This window comes from Pinus tabuliformis, chromosome 1_2 (assembly GCF_031772625.1).
Source record: "Pinus tabuliformis cultivar Carrire ecotype Pingquan chromosome 1_2, CPIR1, whole genome shotgun sequence".
In the NCBI taxonomy this organism is placed as follows: Eukaryota; Viridiplantae; Streptophyta; class Pinopsida; order Pinales; family Pinaceae; genus Pinus; species Pinus tabuliformis.
Genome location: NC_142298.1, coordinates 1,060,717,984 through 1,060,724,215, shown reverse-complemented (window position 1 = coordinate 1,060,724,215; position 6,232 = coordinate 1,060,717,984).

Below are 6,232 nucleotides of genomic sequence, written 5' to 3'. Positions count from 1 at the left end.
TATCATACAATCCAATCCGCAAAGGAAGAGTAGGCCATGGTACCTTCCTCCTCCTGTATAATCATGTTGATAACCATGTGGAGATTTGATATGTAACCTCATGCACGACCAACGTATTGATGACAAACCTTGGTAACACATCCGAAGGCTTCTTTTCGCCAAACGTCCTGATGAGGGATCCACTGAGTGAGGTATATTAATCTTCAATGTTAAGAAATGCATGCATCTCTTCTTCAGAAGTGCAAGGTGGATCCTGCTCAAAGATAATCTTGTAAATTGGGGTGATGAAGTGATCAGATAGGCTTACCATGACTCCTCGGTAGCTACACTCAGAGAGAAACTTGCAATAAATTTTCACAGCATCATTTGATGGTGTCCATGTCCAAACCATGCTACCGAACTACTCCTAGGCACCAATTGCATCAAGAAGGTATGCATGTTGGGCATGGAATCCCCCCAAGGCATTTTTTGGGGCTTAAATCCCAGGTTTTGACTGAATATTTTGTAAAAGATCTAAAAATTGTAGGTGTGGGGCATGAAAGTATAATAGAGTCATAAGGTTGTCCACCCTAGTTTTTGTAATGTAATGTCAGTGGGATAGACCTACCCATGGTCCGCGGACCATGGGATTGTATAAATAGAGCAAGGCTCTAAGTGAAAAAGATAACTAAGAAAGGAATAGAAGAAAAGCATGATGAATCTAAGTGATTGAGTCGAAGTGTAAAGTGTGTTTGTGGGTCACCAAGCTCCTATTGAACCTGTAGAAAACCCTGTTAGAGAGATAAATATTAGGGTTTATAAGAGACAAACAAAGAAACAAGAAGAATAGGTACAAGGAGGTATAGAATCAAAAAACATGGAGGTTGAAAACAAGAAGGGAAAATGTCCAAACAGGAAAATAGGGAAATTAGTAGAAAGATAGAGGAGAAAGTACAATATTTTAGAAATCCATGTACTAGGCCTACAAACAAGAAGAGATTATATTTTAAGGCCAATTTTAACCCTAAGTTGAAAGAAACTATCAATATTGATGAGGAGGAGAGTGTAGGACCTTCCGAAAGCAAGAAAAAGTCTACCAAAAAGTTAGAAACCGAGTGTTCAAGAAGGGAAGGAAACAAAACCCTAACATCTAATAGAATCATTTAAGGAGAGACAAAGAGGGTTACGAGATATATGGAAGATGAGGATAAGTTAAACATGCTTGAAAATATGTATTTCTTGTTAGATACCATAATCTACATCATTGGGTAGTTTTGACAGTATCAAGAACGAGTTACTAAAGAGGATATGATGAAGACCATTTTGTGGTTTTAGTCACATTTATGGATTTTTTTTTGTTTTTTTGTTACTTAGTCCACAAGGTAAGGGTTCCTTTATAAGTTGAGACAATTTTGATTTCGATTACATGATTCGAGGCAATTTTGTAGGTTGAATGTATCTCAATTACAATAGGAGATTAAGGAATATGTATTATAGTGATAGTAGACACTAGCTAAAATCTAGTAAGTAGTTCCAGATCTAAGTTTTTGGTGATTTTCCTCCACGATATTTTCCAAATAAGCAACATAAATCTTGAGATCAAATTTCACAAATATTTTATTTTGTGTCTTGTTGAGGGTGCTGGATCCGCCAACATATAAATGGATCTCACCAGTAAAATGTTTCAAATAGACCTCAGACCATTTGGAGTAGGAGTCCCAATAGTGGATAGTAAAGTAGTGCCTTGACCATGGTAGTTTGTAGAGGTAAGTATGATAACTTTGTCAAAAGTAGGTGCGTGACCTTGCAGAAAGTCAAGTGAGATGAATGGGGGTTCTAAAATATAAAGGGAAAGAAAGTGTGTCCCTTAGACGGCTGTAATAGTATGTAGCCTGAAAGGAACACACGAGCGAAATGACATCACAAGCTAGTTATATGGTTCTAGAACCTCTGTCCAACTCATATTGGCACATGTGCAACATTGTCTTAAGTGTGGTTGGCCCCCTGGTGTACTTCTGCATCTTTTCTATGCTCAGTTGCAAGTCATCATTGGTGGCCTCTCTCATCAACTGCTCCATGTACCTGTCGACCTCCATCAGGACTTGATTCTTCTTCATGGCTTGAGTGAGGGATCTAATTGAAAGGATCATGTGTCTCCTCACTATGACATCCAAACTCTTGAACAACCATGCATAGGAAATCTCAATGTTGGTGATGAGAGGAGGGAGTTGCTCATAGTTCCAGATCAACACTTGAATATGTGCTTTGTCTAGCTCTATCTATAGATTCATCATGTTATGAAAGTAAAGTGGGGCTCCCTTGTACCTCATTGTCCATTCTTGTATGTGCATAATAGAAGTGTGCATGTCTTTGAGAGTTTGTACAATTTTCATGCACTACTGCTGAAAATCATATAGGTGGACAACCGCCTTGTGCATGGTGACCAATCTATCATACAATTTCTACATGGTGCTCTCAAGAGTCAATACTTCAACAAATATCGGTTTGCTCATCTCTTCCATAACAGACCCTGCAAAATATTTTGTCCTCTTCATGCCCTCTTATACATCCTTTTCCATCCAATCATTCTCTGCTAACAAGAAAATAGTTGAACTTGTGGCTTCTGCATAAGCCTTAGAAGCATTAGCCATGGTAGCTAGATGTCTTCTAACATATGACACAAGCACCCTTTCGTTTATGTGTGAACGTGATGTGCGATCATCTAGGAGTTGATTTCTTCATGCCTGTACAATACTTTTTTGTGACTCATCAAATGAAATATTTTACACATCCATCACTGGATCATCATGAAGGAGGACAACCTCTCCTTGATCGATCGTGATTTGTTCTGATTTTGGAGGTGATGGAGACTGAGGTTCGACCTCAGATGTTCATGGCATGAGGTCAGTGTCTTGGTCCTATGGTGCCTATTCAAACTCCATTTCTATTACTTCAACCATCTACTCAATTTGTTAAGCAAGTTCCCTAACCTGCACCTGCTCACCCTCTTCTTCATCTACTGGCTTCTCTGACTCCTCGACCTGTATAGGCATAGTTTTCTCTATCATTGCACCTTATCTCTCCTCCTGTTCCTATTTCTACTTCTCTTCCCAATCTCTCCTCCTGAGCTCTTGCTTTTCTTTCAGCTTCTTCTTCATTTCCTGCAACTTCCTCTCTACATCCTCCAACCTTTTCTTCTCTCTCTTCCTCTGTTCTTCTCTCCTTTCACATTTTGCCTCTTCACCTCTATTTATATATCTACTTTCTCAACAAGAGGATCTTATTTGAACTTGTAGCTTTTCTCAATCTCTAAGTTCTCAGAAATATTCCTCTTGACTTTCTCCTGCACTGGTTTATTGCTCACCACTACTGTTGTTGCTTCTTCCTATGGTGTTGTTGCTTGCAGTGTTGCATTCCATTCTATAGCCATGCTGATCAGTTCATTGAGCTTAGATGATTTGTAGAAATACCTTCAAGGGTCCTCCTCTCACTAATGACATGCCCCGTGGATCCATGGATAATACACCTTCACCATGTCCAAACCATGCTACCGAACTACTCCTAGGCACAAATTGCATCAAGAAGGTATGCATGTTGGGCATGGAATCCCCCCAAGGCATGTTTTGGGGTTTAAATCCCAGGTTTTGACTGAATATTTTGTAAAAGATCTAAAAATTGTAGGTGTGGGGCATGAAAGTATAATAGAGTCATAAGGTTGTCCACCCTAGTTTTTGTAATGTAATGTCAGTGGGATAGACCTACCCATGGTCCGCGGACCATGGGATTGTATAAATAGAGCAAGGCTCTAAGTGAAAAAGATAACTAAGAAAGGAATAGAAGAAAAGCATGATGAATCTAAGTGATTGAGTCGAAGTGTAAAGTGTGTTTGTGGGTCGTAGAGTAGGAGAAGGCTCTGCAGCTGAGTGCGCAGAGGCCTAATCGTCCGCAACTGAGTGCGCGGACCCCTGCAGTTGAGTGTGCAGGGAAGGTCGAATCTTTAACCATTGGAGAATCAATAAAGAGAAGTTTTGATATTATTTTGTTTACATTTTCCTAGTTTAATGCATGATTGGATATAATTTGAAAATATATTGTTTATTTACAGTGTGATTGTGTATGAATGTGTTGTATTCCTAATCATAAATTAAATACATTCAAGTAGGAAAAGGTAATTAATTAACACTGGAAGATAAGTAAGATCTCAGGTAATAGCACAGAGTATGGCACATCCCCTGGGTAGGGTTGCGCGAAGGCAATGTATCAGGCTGGGAGGAACAAGAAGCACGTGAAGCGACCTTCGTGCAGGAATAAACTGGTGACCAGTCCTACCTATCAGACATCTCAAGGGTGTGGAAACCTAGTTCTAGCACCCTCCCATACTACTTCAGGTGAGACCTCAGTCCCTGCTCTGTGGACTATTGCCAAAAGGGCCAGTAGTACAGGAATTTGTTTGGCTAATTAACTTTGAACTTGGGTTAGGCCCCAATAAGCCAACAAATGGTTCCATTGTTGGGATCAGGATTTTCATAGAGATGTTTGATGTTGTATCATTTTAATCCAACAAAGAAAGGAATTTAAGATTGGTGGACAGAAAGATTCATGAATTTGCGACGCAGGAAAATAGGAATTCGCGACTATCAAAGGAAGAGTGGTTAGACTACTACTTTTATATGGAGATCCATGAAATTTTCTTCGCATCCTTCCCCATTGAATTGTATGAGTGGATCACGAAGCTAGAATATAGCCAAGGAAGGTGTAAACTCGACAAACCTATTATGTGGACTCAAAAATTGGTGGACAGACTGGAATCATCAGAAGATAATATCACGTGCATTATCGATCACTAGCTCGATCGAATCATAGGAGGACTCATCACTGAATTTGCAGTAGATACTTCAGTCTGCAATAGCAAGGCAGAACCATGCTTCCTCAAGGGACCGCGAGGTAACTACATTAAATATTTGAACTCTTGGATTAAAATGCTAGGTTTATGTGAATAAATTGATGTTTGGGGCTACGCGAAGTGGGAGAATATACAGAATGAAGGTAGCACAGAACTAAATACTAGCCCCTTAATTTCACCTCTGTGAGGGGGCGAAGAAGAGCTCTCGAAGATCTCATCAAGAAGTATGATCAATCTGATAAGACAGAGAATTCTGTGCATACCACTCCCACCCACACCACCACCAATTTCACCATCTTCACCCCTATCTTCGCCCATACCACATCTGCCACGACCACAAAATAGCATGGCAAGTGCGATAAAGCTACCATTGTTCAAGGGATTAGGGAATGAAGACCCGGAATAGTTTTGGTTCATAGTAAAAGATGTATGGGAAGCACATGGTGTCATGGATGACAATATAAAGAAGGCAACATTGGTCAGCATTCTGCAGGATCGCAGGCTGACCTAGTACATTAAGTATTCCAATGACAATCTAAATGCGGGGATCACGAGTATCCAAGCTGCGCTAAAAATATAATTTAGTAGGCCAAAGTCTGAGGCAAAGTAGATCATTGGATTCAAAGAGATCACAATGCTACCAGGCGAGACCCCTTAGGAATTGGATCAAAGACTGAAGTGCATAATTCGCGAAGCGAACATGACATTAATTGGTGGGAAACACCGTGAATAGTTTGTAGCATCATTAATGCCACATCTACGGAATGCACTGTCGCAACAAAGGCTAGCCACTCAAATTGAGGCTTTGGAGGTCGTGATGAGATTGCACAATACTCCAATACAAGATCCTAACTTGGGAGTTTAGCAGATTCACGCACAGTTGAAAAACTTGTGCCTAGAGATGCAAAGTTTAAAACAAGACCGGAAAACCCACCTAGAGATGTACGATGAGGTATGGTGTGTAAAATGCAAGATTCAAGGGCATGACAAGGATCACTGCCTGATGTTTGTGAATTACCTTGTGGGAGGAGGGCCAATGCCATTGAGATCGGAGGCACAAGCAGGACCAAGTGCGGCGCCTGCATTATGGTGCAAGATTTTTTAGATAGGAGGAAAGCATGGTATAGATAACTTCCATTTATTGCAGAAGTATACGCAGAATTCATAGCAGTTGTTTTGTAATTGGTGAGCTCCAGTGTTGCAGCAATAATGCTGCAACTCCTGGATCTTCCTTCTTTAATTTTATCAACCTGATATTTCGTAACAAACTTGGAAGTGACAGTGTTGTATGCACAAGTACTAGCTCTTACTGCAGGCTGTCACTTGGTTAGTTGGCGCAAGTTCGCTAGG